At 47.6% G+C, this 22,129-nt stretch overlaps 1 long non-coding RNA gene across 1 annotated transcript; it reads right to left on the bottom strand.

The window, feature by feature from the left end:
• Nucleotides 1-19,589: 19,589 nt before the first annotated feature.
• On the bottom strand, nucleotides 19,590-21,834 carry LOC144157682 (uncharacterized). Its single transcript, XR_013319824.1, has 4 exons — nucleotides 21,743-21,834; nucleotides 21,547-21,627; nucleotides 21,394-21,457; nucleotides 19,590-19,831 (listed from the first exon to the last, which is right to left on the bottom strand). It is a non-coding gene; the product is annotated as an uncharacterized LOC144157682 (long non-coding RNA).
• Nucleotides 21,835-22,129: the final 295 nt, after the last annotated feature.

The raw sequence follows: 22,129 nt of genomic DNA, 5'->3' as shown, positions 1-22,129 counted from the left end.
GACTGACCTATGCACATATTCATTTCAGGTTACGAAAAAGTTGGAACCCTTTTTTCGAAAGGCGGTTAAAATGCGTGCCCACATATTCGCCCTTTCCTTCAGACACCATGTGCCCCCTTACTCCAGATCCCACATTCCTCTCTGGTACTCATTCTTGGACCTCAGTGGAACACTAGTAGTAATATTGTATGAGGCAGAACACCCACATCAGGGGCAGTGCGCAATCTAGTTTAAAAGCGCGTTGATAAATTTTAAATGCAAAGCATTTCTTAACTTCACGATGTCACCCGCGTTGGCGTGCCTCGGCGTCCGCAACAGCCGTTCCAGGTGCGCCCTCTCCCCCACTCCTGCTATCCTGCATCACGCTACCCTCCTCGCTCTCAACAACAGGTCCGCACCCCTCCAACTACACGATATAAAAAAATAATACTTACCTGCGCCTGGTTTTGATCACACGACTCTGCGGGCGGAACGCAAGGTACATGGTGCTGTACCCACTGCGCCACAAAGCCGACACCGAATGGAAGGCTACGAAGGCGCCTTATATCCTTGACTCATTCAAACTACGTCAAGAAGCTGCTGATACAATGCATTCACTACCTGTGGGCGGAACGCGAGGTACATGGTGTTCCTCCCACTGCGCCACAAAACCGAAACAGAATGAAAGGCTACGAACCCACCTTATATCTTTGACTCATTCAACCTACGTCAAGAAGATGCTGATACAACGCATTCACTACCACCAATTCCCCAAACACTAAACGTTAACGCAATACACCCACCCACTATGCGACGCATTTACTCGAGTCCCCCTCGCGGGGAGATGGGCCTTTTTTTACGTGTGCTTGCGCTCCCTAGCTTTTTATTAAGGTATCGATCGCACTGTCCAACGCACGACTGCCCACAAGTGACCAATACATTTTACACCGTGACCGCTTAAAATACGACTGACCTGTGCACATATTCAGTTCAGGTTACGACAAAAGTTGGAACCCTTTTTTCGAAAGGCGGTTAAAACGAGTGCCCACATCTTCGCCCTTTCCTTCAGACACCATGTGCCCCATTACTGCAGACATCCCACTTTCCTCTTTGGTACTCATTCTTGGACCTCAGTGGAACACTAGTAGTAATATTGTATCAGGCAGAACACCCACATCAGACGCAGTGCGCACCGTAGTTTAAAAGCGCGTTTATCAATTTTTGCGTGCACTTGCGCTCCCTAGCTTTTTATAAAGGTATCGATCGTTCTGGCCAACGCACGACTGCCCACAAGTGACCGATACATTGTACACCATGCCCGCTTGAAATACGACAGACCTATGCTCATATTCAGTTCAGGTTACGACAAAAGTTTGAACCGTTTGTTCGAAAGGCGGTTAAAATGCGTGCCCACATATTCGCCCTTTCCTTCAGGCACCATGTGCCCCATTACTCCAGACATCCCACATTCCTCTTTGGTACTCATTTTTGGACCTCAGTGGAACACTAGTAGTAATATTGTATCAGGAAGAACACCCACATCAGACGCAGTGCGCACCCTAGATTAAACGCGCGTTTATCAATTTTTGCGTGCACTGCGCTCCATAGCTTTTTATTAAGGATGGCTTGTTGTGGCCAACGCACGACTGCCCACAAGTGACCGATGCATTGTACACCATGCCCGCTTAAAATACGACTGACCTATGCACATATTCAGTGCAGGTTATGACAAAAGTTGGAACCCTTTTTTCGAAAGGGGGTTAAAATGCGTGCCCACATATTCGCCCTTTCCTTCAGACACCATGTGCCCCATTACTCCAGACATCCCACATTCCTCTTTGGTACTCATTTTTGGACCTCAGTGGAACACTAGTAGTAATATTGTATCAGGAAGAACACCCACATCAGACGCAGTGCGCACCCTAGTTTAAATGCGCGTTTATCAATTTTTGCGTGTACTTGCGCTCCGTAGCTTTTTATTAAGGTATCGATCGTTCTGGCCAACGCACGACTGCCCACAAGTGACCGATACATTGTACACCATGCCCGCTTAAAATACGACTGACCTGTGCACATATTCAGTTCAGGTTATGACAAAAGTTGGAACCCTTTTTTCGAAAGGCGGTTAAAACGAGTGCCCACATCTTCGCCCTTTCCTTCAGACACCATGTGCCCCATTACTGCAGACATCCCACTTTCCTCTTTGGTACTCATTCTTGGACCTCAGTGGAACACTAGTAGTAATATTGTATCAGGCAGAACACCCACATCAGACGCAGTGCGCACCGTAGTTTAAAAGCGCGTTTATCAATTTTTGCGTGCACTTGCGCTCCCTAGCTTTTTATAAAGGTATCGATCGTTCTGGCCAACGCACGACTGCCCACAAGTGACCGATACATTGTACACCATGCCCGCTTGAAATACGACAGACCTATGCCCATATTCAGTTCAGGTTACGACAAAAGTTTGAACCGTTTGTTCGAAAGGCGGTTAAAATGCGTGCCCACATATTCGCCCTTTCCTTCAGGCAACATGTGCCCCATTACTCCAGACATCCCACATTCCTCTTTGGTACTCATTTTTGGACCTCAGTGGAACACTAGTAGTAATATTGTATCAGGAAGAACACCCACATCAGACGCAGTGCGCACCCTAGATTAAACGCGCGTTTATCAATTTTTGCGTGCACTGCGCTCCATAGCTTTTTATTAAGGATGGCTTGTTGTGGCCAACGCACGACTGCCCACAAGTGACCGATGCATTGTACACCATGCCCGCTTAAAATACGACTGACCTATGCACATATTCAGTGCAGGTTATGACAAAAGTTGGAACCCTTTTTTCGAAAGCGGGTTAAAATGCGTGCCCACATATTCGCCCTTTCCTTCAGACACCATGTGCCCCATTACTCCAGACATCCCACATTCCTCTTTGGTACTCATTTTTGGACCTCAGTGGAACACTAGTAGTAATATTGTATCAGGAAGAACACCCACATCAGACGCAGTGCGCACCCTAGTTTAAATGCGCGTTTATCAATTTTTGCGTGTACTTGCGCTCCGTAGCTTTTTATTAAGGTATCGATCGTTCTGGCCAACGCACGACTGCCCACAAGTGACCGATACATTGTACACCATGCCCGCTTAAAATACGACTGACCTGTGCACATATTCAGTTCAGGTTATGAGAAAAGTTGGAACCCTTTTTTCGAAAGGCGGTTAAAACGAGTGCCCACATCTTCGCCCTTTCCTTCAGACACCATGTGCCCCATTACTGCAGACATCCCACTTTCCTCTTTGGTACTCATTCTTGGACCTCAGTGGAACACTAGTAGTAATATTGTATCAGGCAGAACACCCACATCAGACGCAGTGCGCACCGTAGTTTAAAAGCGCGTTTATCAATTTTTGCGTGCACTTGCGCTCCCTAGCTTTTTATAAAGGTATCGATCGTTCTGGCCAACGCACGACTGCCCACAAGTGACCGATACATTGTACACCATGCCCGCTTGAAATACGACAGACCTATGCCCATATTCAGTTCAGGTTACGACAAAAGTTTGAACCGTTTGTTCGAAAGGCGGTTAAAATGCGTGCCCACATATTCGCCCTTTCCTTCAGGCACCATGTGCCCCATTACTCCAGACATCCCACATTCCTCTTTGGTACTCATTTTTGGACCTCAGTGGAACACTAGTAGTAATATTGTATCAGGAAGAACACCCACATCAGACGCAGTGCGCACCCTAGATTAAACGCGCGTTTATCAATTTTTGCGTGCACTGCGCTCCATAGCTTTTTATTAAGGATGGCTTGTTGTGGCCAACGCACGACTGCCCACAAGTGACCGATGCATTGTACACCATGCCCGCTTAAAATACGACTGACCTATGCACATATTCAGTGCAGGTTATGACAAAAGTTGGAACCCTTTTTTCGAAAGGGGGTTAAAATGCGTGCCCACATATTCGCCCTTTCCTTCAGACACCATGTGCTCCATTACACCAGACATCCCACATTCCTATTTGGTACTGATTCTTGGACCTCAGTGGAACACTAGTAGTAATAATGTATCACGCAGAACACCCACATCAGACGCAGTGCGCACCCTAGTTTAAATGCGGGTTTATCAATTTTTGCGTGTACTTGCTCTCCGTAGCTTTTTATTAAGGTATCGATCGTTCTGGCCAACGCACGACTGCCCACAAGTGACCGATACATTGTACACCATGCCCGCTTAAAATACGACTGACCTATGCACATATTCAGTTCAGGTTACGACAAAAGTTGGAACCCTTTTTTCGAAAGCCGGTTAAAATGCGTGCCCACATATTCATTCTTTCCTTCAGACACCATGTGCACCATTAGTCCAGACATCCCACATTCCTCTTTGGTACTCATTCTTGGACCTCAGTGGAACACTAGTAGTAATATTGTATCAGGCAGAACACCCACATCAGGCGCAGTGCGCACCGTAGTTTAAAAGCGCGTTTATCAATTTTTGCGTGCACTTGCGCTCCCTAGCTTTTTATAAAGGTATCGATCGTTCTGGCCAACGCACGACTGCCCACAAGTGACCGATACATTGTACACCATGCCCGCTTGAAATACGACAGACCTATGCCCATATTCAGTTCAGGTTACGACAAAAGTTTGAACCGTTTGTTCGAAAGGCGGTTAAAATGCGTGCCCACATATTCGCCCTTTCCTTCAGGCACCATGTGCCCCATTACTCCAGACGTCCCACATTCCTCTTTGGTACTCATTTTTGGACCTCAGTGGAACACTAGTAGTAATATTGTATCAGGAAGAACACCCACATCAGACGCAGTGCGCACCCTAGATTAAACGCGCGTTTATCAATTTTTGCGTGTACTGCGCTCCATAGCTTTTTATTAAGGATGGCTTGTTGTGGCCAACGCACGACTGCCCACAAGTGACCGATGCATTGTACACCATGCCCGCTTAAAATACGACTGACCTATGCACATATTCAGTGCAGGTTATGACAAAAGTTGGAACCCTTTTTTCGAAAGGCGGTTAAAACGAGTGCCCACATCTTCGCCCTTTCCTTCAGACACCATGTGCCCCATTACTGCAGACATCCCACTTTCCTCTTTGGTACTCATTCTTGGACCTCAGTGGAACACTAGTAGTAATATTGTATCAGGCAGAACACCCACGTCAGACGCAGTGCGCACCGTAGTTTAAAAGCGCGTTTATCAATTTTTGCGTGCACTTGCGCTCCCTAGCTTTTTATAAAGGTATCGATCGTTCTGGCCAACGCACGACTGCCCACAAGTGACCGATACATTGTACACCATGCCCGCTTGAAATACGACAGACCTATGCCCATATTCAGTTCAGGTTACGACAAAAGTTTGAACCGTTTGTTCGAAAGGCGGTTAAAATGCGTGCCCACATATTCACCCTTTCCTTCAGGCACCATGTGCCCCATTACTCCAGACATCCCACATTCCTCTTTGGTACTCATTTTTGGACCTCAGTGGAACACTAGTAGTAATATTGTATCAGGAAGAACACCCACATCAGACGCAGTGCGCACCCTAGATTAAACGCGCGTTTATCAATTTTTGCGTGCACTGCGCTCCATAGCTTTTTATTAAGGATGGCTTGTTGTGGCCAACGCACGACTGCCCACAAGTGACCGATGCATTGTACACCATGCCCGCTTAAAATACGACTGACCTATGCACATATTCAGTGCAGGTTATGACAAAAGTTGGAACCCTTTTTTCGAAAGGGGGTTAAAATGCGTGCCCACATATTCGCCCTTTCCTTCAGACACCATGTGCTCCATTACACCAGACATCCCACATTCCTATTTGGTACTCATTCTTGGACCTCAGTGGAACACTAGTAGTAATAATGTATCACGCAGAACACCAACATCCGACGCAGTGCGCCCCCTAGTTTAAATGCGCGTTTATCAATTTTTGCGTGTACTTGCGCTCCGTAGCTTTTTATTAAGGTATCGATCGTTCTGGCCAACGCACGACTGCCCACAAGTGACCGATACATTGTACACCATGCCCGCTTAAAATACGACTGACCTATGCACATATTCAGTTCAGGTTACGACAAAAGTTGGAACCCTTTTTTCGAAAGCCGGTTAAAATGCGTGCCCACATATTCATTCTTTCCTTCAGACACCATGTGCACCATTACTCCAGACATCCCACATTCCTCTTTGGTACTCATTCTTGGACCTCAGTGGAACACTAGTAGTAATATTGTATCAGGCAGAACACCCACATCAGACGCAGTGCGCACCCTTGTTTAAACGCGCGTTTATCAATTTTTGCGTGTACTTGCGCTCCCTAGCTTTTTATTAAGGTATCGATCGTTCTGGCCAACGCACGACTGCCCACAAGTGACCGACACATTGTACACCATGCCCGCTTAAAATACAACAGACCTATGCACATCTTCAGTTAAGGTTACGACAAATGTTGGAACCCTTTTTTCGAAAGGCGGTTAAACAGAGTGCCCACATATTCGCCCTTTTGTTCAGACACCATGTCCCCCATTACGCCAGACATCCCACATTCCTCTTTGGTACTCATTCTTGGACCTCAGTGGAACACTAGTAGTAATATTGTATCAGGCAGAACACCCACATCAGACGCAGTGCGCAGCCTAGTTTAAAAGCGCGTTTATCAGTTTTTGCGTGCACTTGCGCTCCGTAGCTTTTATTAAGGTATCGATCGTTCTGGCCAACGCACTACTGCCCACAAGTCACCGATACATTGTACACCATGCCCGCTTAAAATACGACTGACCTATGCACATATTCAGCTCAGGTTACGACAAAAGTTGGAACCCTTTTTTCGAAAGCCGGTTAAAATGCGTGCCCACATATTCGTTCTTTCCTTCAGACACCATGTGCACCATTACTCCAGACATCCCACATTCCTCTTTGGTACTCATTCTTGGACCTCAGTGGAACACTAGTAGTAATATTGTATCAGGCAGAACATCCACATCAGACGCAGTGCGCACCCTAGTTTAAATGCGGGTTTATCAATTTTTGCGTGTACTTGCGCTCCGTAGCTTTTTATTAAGGTATCGATCGTTCTGGCCAACGCACGACTGCCCACAAGTGACCGACACATTGTACACCATGCCCGCTTAAAATACAACTGACCTATGCACATATTCAGTTAAAGTTACGAGAAATGTTGGAACCCTTTTTTCGAAAGGCGGTTAAACAGAATGCCCACATATTCGCCCTTTTCTTCAGACACCATGTCCCCCATTACGCCAGACATCCCACATTCCTCTTTGGTACTCATTCTTGGACCTCAGTGGAACACTAGTAATAATATTGTATCAGGCAGAACACCCACATCAGACGCAGTGCGCACCCTAGTTTAAACGCGCGTTTTTCAATTTGTATGTGTACTTGCGCTCCCTAGCTTTTTATTAAGGTATCGATCGTTCTGGCCAATGCACGACTGCCCACAAATGACCGATACATTGTACACCATGCCCGCTTAAAGGGACACTGAAGTGATATGTAAACATTGCGGGATTACTTGCGCAAATTGTAGTCCGGGTTCCCCAGGCCATGTTACGACCACTCTGGGCGCGTTTACGCGTTTTTATTTAGTAGAAAACTTAATTCGAAAATGCTGTCCTCCTCTCTTTACGCTCGCCCATTTTCTGCGGCGTTTTCGTGTGACGTCGAGAGGAGCCGAGCTCGCAATTGGCTGCGCTATCTGCACGGCTCCCCGGCCTTCAGACAGAGTCAGTCGGCCCAGCGTTTCGTCCGCCGGACGCCGACGGGTCGTCGCAATTCGTTCGCTCAGTTGAAACGAAGCCAGGACACGTTTGTGAATGGAAGAATGGGCCTTTCTTTACTTGGTTAGTTTGTACACTGTATCTAGCTCCAAGTCAAGGTCGCTTCACACCAGCGCTGCACAAGCGCACATGCGACGCTTCGCTGACTGGTACGCCCGTAGGAAAATATAATAAGGCCTCTTGAAGGCGGGAGAAGAGTCAGCGAAGTCAATATAAGTACTAAGGAAATAAAATGAACTGATATTTTTACCGTACAGCGTAAAAATAGGGTGCGGGAAGCACTTTTTTGCGCTGGGCGAACAAGCACAGCGGTCAGCAGCACGACTACGCATCTGCGAACGCTTTTCCGTCTACGAAATGCAATTGCTAGACGTGAGCTATTGCGGAAACTCGGGGGACGCTTACTGCACGAGCACAATACAACAAATAGTCACCTAAGCTGCTTGAAATGCCAAAACTAAATAAAATGTAAACTTATTGTACAATATATACCTTATATTACCATGGTCGGCGCAGCTCGTCTCGTGGCCGAGTTGTCTAAGGCTGCAGGTGTGTCGCCGCCGAGCGTTTTGCAAGTCACGAGTTCGAGTCCCCGCGGGTACGTGCTTTTTTTTTGTAAGTTAACTTTTTTGTTTTCTGCCGATGTTTTCTACATTGAGTTCACCTTTGTTTGGGCCGCTACGTTCATGGCTGCACGAACTAGTTGACAGAACGCGCGCAGGCTGGCACTGGCGCGCTAGCGAGTTCTCGTTGGCGTGCTGTCCATAAGCACCGACTGCTTGCGGGCAGTGGGCACAGGCCAGAATGAACAGACCCTTGGCCTGGTGCGAACACGCATTTTACGGTACAGGCATGAGTGAGGCAAGCTCGAAATAGGGGGGGAAAAGCGCATGACATTTGTGCGTCTGCGGGTACGCGGAGGGCGTCCATGCACTGCGTAGGCCTCGGCTAGTGAATGCTACGATTCCAAGCCGTCCTGGGAGGGTTATCTTTATGCATTTTTACAGCTGACAACATGGCAGAAGCGCGGTACGATGATTACTGAGTTATTGAGAATGCCCATCCAACAACGTCACAGGTTGTGTTTTACAGAACCGAAACCGAAACCGAAACTTGTTTGGTTCATCGTCCTTGGGCATCGTCCAATCACGGTCCCGCTCCTCCCAACGTCACAGCTTTAGTTGGTGCAACCGCCGCAAACCGCGCATGGTAGTTTTTCTTCTTTGGCGCTTTGTAAAATAATTACCGATTTGTCAACCGGATAAACGATGAAAAGTGGGCTAATTTGAGCCAGTCTACGCAGTGCAAGCAAAAACGGGAGCTTGACAAATTCACTTCAGTGTCCCTTTAAAATACGACTGACTTATGCACATATTCAGTTCAGGTTACGACAAAAGTTGGAATGTTTTTTTAGAAAGGCGGTTGAAATGCGTGCCCACATATTCGCCCTTTCCTTTAGACACCATGTGCCCCATTACGCCAGACATCCCACATTCCTGTTTGGTACTCATTCCTGGACCTCAGTGGAACACTAGTAGTAATATTGCATCAGGGAGAACACCCACATCAGACTCAGTGCGCACCCTAGTTTAAACGCGCGTTTATCAATTTTTGCGTGTACTTGCGCTCCCTAGCTTTTTATTAAGGTATCGATCGTTCTGGCCAACGCACGACTGCCCAGAAGTGACCGATAGATTGTACACCATGCCCGCCTAAAACACGACTGACCTGTGCACATATTCAGTTGCGCAGAACAGCTAGCAGGCTAATTAAGTGCGAAAAAGTTAAAAACCTCACAAAGGAAGTATGCAGGCACAGGTCACAAAAGGCCGGCTCTTACAGCCAAACCTACAGGCCATTTATTTTGTAACTGCTTTGCGGAGTGTGTTTTCTACCCTCTACAATGTACTTATGCACCCGACTCAACATAAACAAGTACTCAAATTTATTTTGACAGATCGTGTTGTCTCAGTAAACAAGCGTCTTGCATGTCTGCAGATTGTACAGGTGCCGTCAGAAGTAATTGGAGCACGGGAGCTGTAGCCGAACTGTATCGGAGCGCCGTGTAGCTACACCGGCGGTAAACGAAAGGACGAGAACACGCATGCGCGCCTGCCGACCGCGATAACCCGTCTATACCTCGCAAACCACTTCTTTTAACGTAGCTTCGAACATTGTTCGCAGCATACTGGCCTCGGCGACGCAATTCGCAATTCGTATGCACTTACTATCGGCAAGTCTCCAAGTAGGGCCTCGGGAAGCGCGAGTTCTTGTGGAAGAAAAGCATCATGTTGCCAATCGATTGTCTCTGCAATGCATCACGGCCTCGTAGCGGAACAAGGGCCGCAGGGACCTCACGATGAAAACGTCACGGTCCAAGTATACTCTCCCATATTTCATCAGGGCTCGTAGCCGGACGACGTCTGCAGCGTGGTGACGATTCTGCAAATGCCAAATCAGCACGTTCGTGGGTAAGCTTACTGAATTAGACATCTGCCACACCTAGGTGTCTTTTTCGTCTATTCCATTGCTCGGACGTTTTCAGAAAACCACAGCGGACGGATGGGAAGGGGTGTTGCAATGTATGACACTGATGAAACAATGCAGAGCTCGATAAATATAAAGAGAGCGAAGTATCCCTTCCAAGTACTGCATATCGATTACCTCTTGCTTGCCATAATTGAAATGTTTGTATGTATCTAAGAACACACTGCAGCTTAAGCACGTCAGACCAACTGACGCAGCATTTGTTTCCGCTAAAGTAGCAGAAGGAACAGAAAATAATAGTTTTTATCCAATTTTCTTGCACAAAACAACCTACCTAATAGCTACCATAGTAACTTATATCTGATGGCATGAGGACGCTTTAACGTTTTTGCTTGCATGTTAGATACCCGTATGTGCTTTGTTGCGATGCTCCGGTGCCTTCAACTTGTAACGTCTGACGTGCGCGTTAAATAACCTGTCATGTCATATATCGGGCCAGTTACAGATATACTTATTCTTGGGTCTACGTGTAGTAAAGTTTGGAGAAAACATTCGTGTGAACAGGCGTCAAGTGCACTTCCGTAAGAGCCGCCCCTCGGGAGACAAAACCGGCCAATACAATCTAGTTTCGAGGATACGGTAACCAAATGCCTGACATACCAGATAAATTACGACTGACTATTAGGTCCTTGCTTTGCAACAGTATACTAAAGCACAGTGTGGATTGATTAGGTGTGCAGTAGCAATATGTTTATTGTACGCAGAAGGGCTTGTTTTGAATCGGTAGGTTTGGCGTGCAACAGCCGGAGCTCATTTTTTAGTACCCATTGTGGCATTCGTCGATGTTTTAGATGTTTCGTGGGCGAGTAGCAAAAAAAGGCGTCGCCTGTCGAGGGGAGATACCACGAAACTCGAGACAGTTTAAACACAACAGCGAACCCTCGTTAAGATGAATTAGGTTAACACCAATTCTTGCTTATGCCGAACAACGTGGCAAAATTTTTTTGGTTTTTCATACACCTAATGCAAAAAAAAAGAAATGACTTGTGCCTAGTCTTCGCTTACGACGAACAAACTTCCGGGGTGACAACCACTGCTGGAGATTCCGGGTAGCAAACATGCCAGTCTTGGCGGCGTGCGCGGTGGGGAATTCATGCATACAGAGGGAAAGAAAAGTAAAAGAAAACCACACCGGGAAGCCAATTCGCTCCACGCGAGAAGGTAAAGAACGAGAGAAAAATTCACCCAGATAAAACTACCACATCTCCCCCTATTCAACCCGTGGAGCCAGCGGCAAAGGAAGGAAACTAGAAAAATGTGGTTGATCCCCCTTTCATAGGAATCGCTGAAACACAAAAGTGAGATGTGCCTGCACATGATCAGTTGAATTTTTATTCTGCTTCGATATGAACTTGCACATCGCTATTTATATTTTGTCGGTATGGCACCGTCACACTTATCAACATTAGCACGCGCCGGAGCGCTGCGTAAACCCAATGAAACGACACGCACTCGCAAACCATGCGAAAGAATCCGAAGGGGTTTCCAGCGACTCGTTTGGGGAACTCTCGGTCCGCTGCAGCGAAAGAGCATGATTTTCAGGGCTGTCTTGTGCGTATGCTTGGCGAGCGACAACCTGGCGACGCGTTGCTTTGGCAAATGTGCGACCACTGCGTCCCTGCTCCGTGGAGTGTACGGTAGACGGTTGCATTGCGACGAGCTCAGCCGGCGCCAACTGTCGGCGCTCAAGAATATCGTGATGCACCACTTCGCTTCACCTCTCTTAGAAGGCAACGCCATCGAATTGGAGGCGGTTATAAGAAGGATATATGGCGCGCTCATACGGCTGCCTGCGCTTCAGCTCGTAGCGTAGTCGGTAAAGCGTCTGGCACCTCCCGTTGCGGCGACGGAGTACCCGGCTTGAATCCTGGCGTATCCCCGTTTTTCTGGCGATGTCAATTTCGTGGCGAATATGACGTCAGTCAGATGTTGGTGGAACTCAGCATAAAACACCTTCATGTAAAAAAAAAGCGAGAGCGAGTATTGTAGCCGCTCTACTCTGTAAAGAGAGACGGAAAACTGGGTGGATTTTTCAACAAATAAAAGCGTCGCCGGAGACTTGCTATTCCCGAACGTAGCAGCTCTTCTGATCAATGCCGCTCCTAAGCGGGAGCGTGTGATCTGGCGTCGCGAGTCCCATTGCGTCATGACCGACAAAGCAAGGAGCACCTTCTTTGTCTCTGTTAAGTTGCCGCTTGAGGTAGGGGGCGCGCAATCTCCGCCGCTGCTTGGACTGGATAAAATAAGCAAGAGGAGCTGCTGACAGTGTTCTATCAAGTTTCGCACTGAAATAAATGTCTTTTTCCTCCTTTGTAAGTCTACTTCATTCACCATCTTAAAGCAAGTTATTTGAGTGGACCTGGGAGTGCTGCCGATTCGTTTTTAGGAGGGCTTCTGATAACACGAACAAATGTTCGTGTTATCAGAAGCCCTCGTGTTTCCCCTTCGAGTCAGTCTTAACGAGAATGCACTGTAGTGCATTTTGAGAGACCGAAGTAGCTTTTTATTCTGGAGACATCGGAGACTATAATGCAATTCGCATTATCAATTCACTTTAGGAACTAAAAAAGCGTAGGTGGTAGTATTATTCGGTATTTTTCTTCTCTTTGTTCACTTTTAGCTGACAAATTTTATATTTCAGCACAGCAGTCGTACTTCTCTATACAACGTATGCAATTCTGCAAGTATTTGGTTTCTTGGTTCACCTGTGTTAAATGGAGGCTTCTATTTCGCTCCATGCAACGCGCCCTTTTTCCGTGCAGTTCACAAAGAAAACACTATACGGACCCCTTGAAGGACCCCTACGAACGAGTGATGATGTCACCCTTCTCCTACGCAAACTTGAGGCCGGTCCTTATGCACGTGGCTTAGTTTAGAACAGGGCTGTCGCGAAACGCCCGCGCACAGTGGGAAAACCTTGCGTTTCGTTCCAGCCCTCTCAGCTTTTAAATTTTGCTCTCTTTAGCAGCGACACCGTCTCCCTGCCCCCGCATTCGTTTAGGCCCAGTTCTGTCACTTCATCATCATCATTCGAACGCCATTGTTTTTTTTTTTTGGCGCCTACTAGGACTCGCAGTCGCTACACACTGCCTTGTAGCACGTGCACAAGCTGCGCACCACGTCTCTTCACGCTACAAGGTAGGTTGTGATGTCAACGTAGCACCACTGAAGCCAGACTGGCTGCAGGCTTCGCTGACGTCACTAATCTCTGCACGCGTGCTCCCCTTCTCGGCTTCTTTCTGGCTGCCACTTTGGGTTGCGGCAGAAGGAGGAAGGCAACGTTAGCAGTGATGGCTCACATGTACGGGTATTACGACTTCAAAGGCACGATTATTTGCGCGAAGATGCAGATAGTGATGGCATGAGCTCCAGCAAGGAATGCAACATACTCCAGCCGCCGCATTATGCGTCTTCTGCCGACATGTTCAGGGATAAACCGCACGCCCACGCCAATCTCGCGGGCAGTTTCGAACTTTTTCATCTGGCTGAACTTCCCACTAGCGAGCCCAAGGTACATTGAAATGAAATGAACGCCCATACACGAAGGCGAGAATGTGTCCGCGACCAACAGGAACCACCACTAGAAGGCACTGGCGACCGCGCGAGCTGGTGACCCACCGCGCCGCCGCCACAAGGCGTTCGGTGGAGTGGTTTTGCACAAAGGACCCCAAGACGGAAAACGTTGAAATAACCAAGTCTTATCGACTGGCCCGGCAGACCTTCTCGCGCCCATACCCGGGTCTGAGCCGAGCGGAAGCCGTCACGCTACGCCAACAACAGACACGATCGGTACCCACCCCTACACTACTACACCCCATGTTCCGCTAGACATACCCAAGCGTTGAAAGCCAAGTCTGTCGGAATGGCACGGGCAATCTGGCACACATCATATGGGAATATACCGAGCACCCCAACGTATCTACGTCATGAGCCATGCAGCCAGGGCTCAAAGGAGCCGTACGCACTTGCAACTGAGAGCTACGACAATAAGCCAGCATGTCCCGGGGGCGCTCGAAAGGCAGGGGGCGCGCGAGCTTGAGTCCCTAGCCGAGTAGCCACGCACCCCTCCTGCTCTTCCCCCCCCCCAGACGATGATAGGCCCACATCGCGGCGCGTAAAAACGTCGTCTGCCTGTCTCCATAAACATTTATTCAGCCAGTCAGTCAGTCCTCCGGCGTCGCACCCTGATTACGTTCTCGTGTTGCAGGCTCTTGTTGTGATAGTCGAGAATGTTGGCCTACGAAGGATGTTTCTGCAGCGAATACGACACTTAGTCCAAAAGCGTGAGCGGGAGGTAGGGCTCCTCGTAACGCTGCCCGTTGAAGCCCCGCTCCTGGCGCGTCTCGGCCTTCTTTACGCTCAGTCTCCTTCAACGCGCGTATTCCGTACGTGTCTATGTGACGCGCATAGGTATCTGATCATCTAAAGCGTTTTGCGACGCTGCTGTCGTTGTCGAAGAAATTCCTCCGATACCGACTGCAGCCTTTTATGAACTCAGCTTAAACACAACATGCCCTTTGGGAGTGAAAATTGTGCCTTCCAAGATTTTCTGTGAGTCGTGAACCTTCGGTGGGTTGTGTTGTGCGTTACACGTCGGAAGTATCAGCGGTTAACGGTCTTCATGGTGTTTGTTTGGGTCTGGTGGTTGTCTTACGATTCGGTAACGGTGTTCGCAAATTTTGATTAAGTGAAATGTCCAGAGACATCTGCAGATGAGTATGATTTGCGGGTCGGCGGCTGTCTCGTGGGTGTGCTTGGCGAGCGACGTCCTGCTGGCGGGTCGCTTCGGCAAAGATGTACTGTCGTCATTTCCGTGACGGATACGTCAGCGAAATCTTGGTGTATACCGGGATAAAACACTTTCGTGTTAAAATATCAAATCCGAAAACGAACAACCCTAAGTATAACCAGAGTCCTTCAATGCTTTACTGGTCACGAAACTTCGACGCTCGTTTCATATAGGGACCGGGCGCGCCACTACAGGCGCCACCGCCGCACGAAGGTCATCCAGCCGCCGCTTTCGCGGCGTATTGGCCTGCTCTTGGCGTGCAAACGCTCGCTGCTTTTGGTGTCTGCGCGCTGATTAAGTGTGTTTTTTTTCGTAGTAGTAGTTAGCGATGAATAGTCCAGTCATCACCTGCCTTCAATGGCGTTTTATTTTTTGTAGTAAATTACCGTACACTTCGGCCGCGAACGGCGGCTTCTGCGTGCTCTGGCACAAGCGCTGCGCCATTGTGTTTTCGGATTTCTAAATCTCTATTTATTCTTTTCTTAAAGCAAAAGTTGTAAATACCACACATACGGTAGCTGCGTAGTCACGGACTTCTGCGGGCCTATCGATAATACAATTAAAAAAAACTGAAAGAAACCAAGTACGCGTCGTTCAGACTACGCTTAATGAATCCGTTGATTTCTCTGGAATGCACAGAACACTAAACGAGATAGCCCAATAGTATTGTCGTTTCAATAAGTGGGTACATACTTGAGAACATCTAAAAAGGCTGCAGAAACGCGAAGGATCAAAACACGAAGAGATATATGTTGCACCATGTGTCTTTCCGCTTCCACGCTTTGCAATCCTTGCAAAAACAGGAAGCGAAAAAAGAACAATAAAACTGATGTTATCACACGCAACAAAAATTCAAAGTTACGAAGGGAGACAAAAGATCGTGGTCCAGAGTAGAAAAATTTATTTTTTCGCGCTGCGTTGTGGAGCACACGGTGGAAACAGAATATTGCCACGTAGCCAAGAACGACGCAAAGCTTTTCTGAACGCAGCCAGCTAGCGAGCTCCTGTTCTACAGAAGACTAGAATCAAACACAAACGTCGAAGAAGCAGTCCGCAGTGTGACGTGCACAGATGAACGTCAATAAAGTGAGTTGCGCGGCGTTTGCTATGCATGCATTACTCTCGGAACGTTATTAATTTCAGATCCATGGAAATGGGATCGAGAACATTGTCGAAGAAACAAAAAATCAAGTTGGCGACAAGGTGGCACCCTTTTCATATCAAACAATATTGCCCGACGGGACGTACGACAAAAAGAGCAAACGGGCGCTCAGGTTGAAACACCAGATAAGAAACCGGAATCGGCCACGCGTGGTTACAAAACAAACAAGACGAACCCTAAGGGATAATTCGCGGAAATATGAAAAGTAAAAGCACAAGGACGTCCCAAAGCTTTTTTACACGCCAGCCTGAGCGCAAGGTAATACAAGTTTGCAAACAGGTAATGAAGCACCGCTACAACCTGACTGATATGACAAAAATCCGGCTTTTGTTAGCCTTGTACAATTTTAGGTCCACGATGCTCTCAAAAGGGTACATTGCTTTTTCCATTCTCACACACAGTGCATTTCCACGCACTGTCACACAATTATAACCGAAGCTGAAATCCACCGTTTCGTGGCTTGGAATGGCGTGGCTCCATTTCCCTCGCAGCTCCCCGTCGCTCGGTCAACAGAACAAGGAAACATTTTCTGTGGTATCGTTGTACAAGGAACGACATCCCGGGACGCAACACATGTTAGGCATCATCGTTGCACTAGTTAAGTCGCATCACAAGAGCGCGAGATTCACATTACATTTTTTTTCCCGCACAAAACAAACACAACTCGCCACGGCTCTGCCGTTCGAGCCAGCGCAACGCTGCCCGAGGAGTGACCTCAGTGAGAGGGTGGCGCCACCGCGCGGCGGCCAAACGCAGCATATGAAGCTCTCCCATTGAGTTACGGAGCAGTTTCGTGACCAGTAAAGCATTGAAGAACTCTGGTATAACCTACTCTTTAGTACTAAAGGTTGCTTCCCCGCAAGAAGACCTTGTCTACAGGGGTGTTTACAGGCCGCTTGCTTCGTTGTAGAGGCTTCACTTCCATGACGGATACGACGTCAGCGAAATCTTTCCGCAACTGGGAATAAAACACTTTCGTGTTAAAATTCAGCGTGGTACCGTCGTTAGCCCTCCGAAGAATAAACTACACCCGGCCATTGAAGTATGTATTGTACGCGACCTCCTAACTCCGGATGTTCTGTACCTCTCTCGTCGTGCCTCTCGTCATCCCTCGTTTTACGTTTTGCGCTTTGAACGGTCTTGCAATGGATCTTCTGCAGCCACAAACATTTCGTCGCCGCTTCGCCGGAGTGATATTCGCTTTTGAACCGAACTCGTCGCATATGTTCTCTAGTAGCGACTCGGCGCCTTTCGCACCGCGCTCGCTCTCATTCGAGAGTGACGCTCTTCGGTCGTTCCATCTGTCTTCGTCCTTGACCCGGCTGTTGTCGCCGCATGCGGCAAAGCAGAGCTGCTCTTTTATACCCCCGTGGTGACGTAACGGCTTAGCTCCTCATTTGGGCATGCGTGGCCTCCATATGGCGAGGTGAAGCAAGGCTATGGTGAAGCGCTGCCGCAGCGTGAAGACGTCATCGTTCGCGATGTTTCGCTGTGCACATTCGCCAGCTTAACCCCCAGTCAACAGCATCGTTGTCACTATAAGACTTCAAAAACGAAATCTTGTCGGAGGACCAAAGAAGGAAAAATAACTGTACTGCTGTACATGCACGCAGTTGCACACAACCTGCAGGAGATTGGGAAGCAGGGTGACAGAACGCGTGATGCTTCTGCCCCTGAAAAGCTGCCGAGCATCTGCAGGTAAGCGAAACGGAGTACCGAAAGGTAGCCAGCCTGCGTCACAAACCATCGCAAGAGATTTTTTTTTTTGCTGTGAAGACGTGGTCTACTGCAATCCTTTGTCATGCAGAAAATTATACTTCGGGCGGAAGGGCCGGTGACTGAACCAAAGACTGAAAAACATTCCTTCAATGGGTTAAGAATAGTACCTGGACTTTTAAGCAGACCCGGCCGGGACTGCGCGTGCTTGCCATACTTTTGTCTGAGCTCAGGTATCGCCAAATGTGACAAATAAGCCGAGGATGAAATCACTTAGGAGACGCAGATAACCCGGTTGAGTAGTGTTTGCGTCAGCATGGCGGCCATGTTATGTTTCCCTAAAGAACTGAAAATTCCGTGATGTGTTGTCGACAAGCGGCAACCAGACCCGCACGTGACGCGTTGCGAGAAGTGTCTCTGCAGTGGTTCGTTGCCAGGAGGTTGAAGTTTTACGTTTCCAGTAAATTGTATTTAGGTAGATTTTTTTAATGTTATTTATACTGTTTGCGAAAAAAGTAAAATCGAATCCGCGCGCGTTTCTGTCTACCCCAGTGCAATCGTTGCCATAATGTAATGGTCCGTCTGCGCAGTTTTCCGGATATGGTATATAACACGCGCAAGATTGCGCCCTTACATCCAAACACTCGCAATGGTGTATTGAGGAATGATTGCAAATAAATGTGTGCCGGTAATTTGAGTACCGACTGCACAATGCAATGCATATCAAGAAGTTACATATTCACAAGGCAGGCCATTACGGGAGTGGTGTATCGGACAACGCTTTAGGAGGAGGATTGTGTGCTACTACCTCGCGTTCTGTTTGGGCGGCGCAGCCAAAACGTATCTCACTGCTTTTACGTACGCACAAAAGGTGAGCTGCCTCCATGTTTATGCTCTGAACCACACAGTTCAGGGGCTAAATTGGAACGTTTCTTGTTTACACCGCATAATTTGTAACATCATCGATGAGGCATGCAGAAGCTTTTAGTCTGTCTGATGTCTGTGATGTGTGTACAAATGGAAATTGGTCACACGACATGCGTAGTGCACCGCTAGTCATCTAATATTAGAGAGTTTTAGCATAGCGTGCTCCGTCCGCTAACGCTACGGCGGCGGGTAGCGGGGCGCGACTGGGGAGAGCAAATTCGTCACGGTGGGGTGGATTAGTTCCGCGCGGCCTGCCTTCGCAATGCCCTCTCTTTCCCTCCGCTGAGGGGCAACCTCCTCGCACTCCCCGCGCGCGCATGCGCAGTCCGGTCCCGCTACCCGCTAACCTTAGCGTAGCGTACGGGAGCCGCTATGCTAAAACTCTCTAATAAAGGAGCAGTTCTGATTGCTCTCCGAAGCGATCTTGGCTAGGATCTTTACGTGCACGTGGAACATTCGTGTTTTAAATCGGGCTCATAATAAGAAAATTCCTCTTGAAGTCAAACGCTGGCATCGGAAATAACCTAATGTAAAAAAAATAGGAGGTTGTTCTTTTATAACTATGTTTCCAGCTTTCTTTCACTCTCTAAAAGAACCTTAGTTATATCAGCAAGTAAATACAAATATCTCACTTTATTACGTCTGAGTTTATGTTTTCGCTGCTTGCTTGCAGCCAATGAGTCAGCACTCGCGAGAATAGGCTTCCCGAAGACCTCCTCAGGTAACCTTGTGGGCACGAAAGTGAAGTTTATGCCTTGAAGCAAGTCTGCGTATGGTCCCTTGAAGACGCAAGGATCGCAATGTACCATGATCTGCTTTGGGCGGTGGTTGATGTACATTGACTGGTAATACACCACGTCCATCAGACTTATGTTCGGCTGGTTCCACCTGAAGAGGCAGAAAACGGACTTATTTTGCCAACCGTAAATTATCTAGAGGCCGGTTTGGTGAGCACAAAAAGCCTAAATTCCTAAAAAAAGCGTTTGAACAGTGAAAAATCCCCGTTCCCTATGTATAGTAGAGCTAGGCCTGATGCCAACGCGTATTTATTGCTCCCTTACTTTTAGCGCCTTGCCTGTCCCAAGTGCACAGCCTCCACCCCATCCGAAGTAGTCTTCACGGCATCACAGACAGGTACACCCACCCAAGGCCGCTGCTGCCGTCGTCTGCTAGGCTGTTCCAGGAGCAGACGGCCACCCCCGATTTTTGTTATTTGCCTATTGCACTGCCTGCCATACTCGAAAGTTTTCTGTAAGAGCAGGCACGTGGCGTAAACTGAAAAGAGTAATCAGCGTTGCCGAATGAACCCCGCACTGAACGAACCTTGCGTTGGGCAACGATGATTACTCGGCGGTGTGTGCACGGAACAAGTTATACTCGACATAAAAGAATGCCCACCTATCGACGGGAGGGTCCGGGATTCCCATCTACCATGTAACAATCGTTGTGTAATAAGAAGCATTGCACTAAGGGATGCATTATCGCGAGAACCCGATAATGCATGCGTAGAACGCGTGCATTATCGGGTTCTCGCGATAATGCACGCGATGGAAAAATCTGTACCCGAAACAAATACATCGCATACATCGCATGGGTGCGAAAGGCGACCTTGCGCTACAATGTATGAAGGCCACTTCTGCACTATTGCAGACTATGCTCTAAATAGTTAGGGAATAGGAAACATAAACATATACAGTGCATACATATGAAAATTTTCTAGAGGACTCAGATGTGAAGGCAGCCGCGGGTATTAGTTTCAATTTTATTCGGCGCGGAAAAAACGAACATTTCAATGTTTTTTGTATTTATCAACTGGTTTTGCTCAGGGAGAATTTTCAGTCATCTCTCGCCCTAATGTTTGGCGGCATTGCAGAGGGCTTTTAAAGTTGAACTCCAAATCAACCAAACAAGATGCTTTACACTTGCACAGCTACACCGAACATGACAATTGTATGTCTAATGACCTTGCAAGAGATTGTTAACTGATTCAGTCCCATTAGGCATTTTTTATATTATACAAAGTCGCATGCATATATTTTCATGTGTTATATTGCAGCTAGCGTGGCTGCAAAGATCATTATTAAACGACGCAGGTAGTGATGACACATGCGATGAGTTATAGAAAAGCTTGTTTAGAGCAAGCAGATCGGGGAACTAATTTGCAATCACGCAGGTTATATCGGGTATAGCATACCAGTTTTCAGGGCATCTTCTCAGGATGGTGAAATCTGCAGCTCGACATCTACAGTAATTATAATAAATTTTCGCATTCTTCTAATATAACTGTACTCCGCAATAACAAGTTTTCGTCGCATCACAGAAAAAACGAGTCAAACGCTGTTACGTCCGCACACCAGCACATCAGCCTAAATTAATTGTTACTGCAGAACAGGAATCGCAAATGGAAGTGTAAAACTTTCACAGAAGACAAAGATGAAGCTGACACCCACCTCAGCAGGCACATCAGCAGACGACTAGGCGAGGCGACAAGATGGCTGTGCATTGAACGGTTCTCTGTAAGTAGTGTGAATATATAGATTTTCCCAGACGACGGCCCCCTCCCGAGCATCCCAGGACGTTATTTCACAGGAAGGAAAACATACTCGGTCGTGTATTGTAAGCAGAATGACCCCATAATCCTGGTTGTGGGTCCCATGGTGGGGAGAACTCGTACTGGCAGCTTACTGAAAGAAATATTGAACACAGAACAAAAATGCAGACAATTGTTGGCCTGGTGCTCTCTGCCGTATTCCAATATTATACCTCTTAAGGCAAAAGCCGCCTAAGTATGTAACTTACTAAGGCTGACGTTGGGCTAGTTGGGTGCACATTATTCACACTAAAAAACAGTGCAGGGATGCGGACGGAACAAGTGACAAACTAGAGCGCTGTATAGTTTTCCGAAGTCACACTAGTTCTTATTTATTTTCTGTGTTTTTTTGGCGAATGAGTGATGCATCATTGTTACCCAGTTTATCCACGCTGTTTTAGTAGGTGGCATTGTTCAAACCAACAACCTGTTTTTGTGTCACACTTCTTTTTCCGCCCATGAATATGTTCTCAAAAACAATGCGCCCGACAGTTTTCGTTTGTTGGTTTCAACTGCCGGCCAACGGTAGACTCGGCGCCATAACAATACGGCTGCTTGTAGTATTCTCGAACAGTGTCTTCTGAGAAAATTGACTC

Source organism: Haemaphysalis longicornis, unplaced genomic scaffold, assembly GCF_048455015.1.
Source record: "Haemaphysalis longicornis isolate Haplotype H1 unplaced genomic scaffold, Haemaphysalis longicornis Haplotype H1 scaffold_10, whole genome shotgun sequence".
In the NCBI taxonomy this organism is placed as follows: Eukaryota; Metazoa; Arthropoda; class Arachnida; order Ixodida; family Ixodidae; genus Haemaphysalis; species Haemaphysalis longicornis.
This window is presented reverse-complemented; position numbering and strand designations above follow the sequence as displayed.